The sequence below is a fragment of the Nannospalax galili genome, unplaced genomic scaffold (genome assembly GCF_000622305.1).
Source record: "Nannospalax galili isolate Female #2095 unplaced genomic scaffold, S.galili_v1.0 scaffold796, whole genome shotgun sequence".
In the NCBI taxonomy this organism is placed as follows: domain Eukaryota; kingdom Metazoa; phylum Chordata; class Mammalia; order Rodentia; family Spalacidae; genus Nannospalax; species Nannospalax galili.
Window position 1 is genome coordinate 908,386 of NW_008337084.1, and position 406 is coordinate 908,791.

Below are 406 nucleotides of genomic sequence, written 5' to 3' on the forward strand. Positions count from 1 at the left end.
CTGGTGCCCCAGGAGGGGAGACTGCGCTCTCTCTGGGCACAGGGTGAGCTCACTCCCTGCGGGTCCGCAGACTTCTCTGGGAAGCTGTGGTTCTGGGAGCAGGGGGTGCCCTGCAGGCTTTCCCGGCGGCTCGGGCCGGTGTCTCTGGAGCTAGCTACAGCTAATGGCTGTCGCAACTTCTCTGGTGCTGAGAGCTTACTCTGCTACTGGAGCATTGTCCAGCCGGAATCCCGTCTCTATTTCACCCGTGTACCCTTCCTCAGGATGCGAGGCTCCTGGCCACTGAGCCACGCAGGGAAGGAGTACGGAGATGGCGAAAGCTAGTGTCCGTGGGTCGGTAACAGAGAGTGCTGCCATCCGGGGGAATCAGGTCGCCGGTACACAAGTCTCAAGGCTCGGCTCAGTC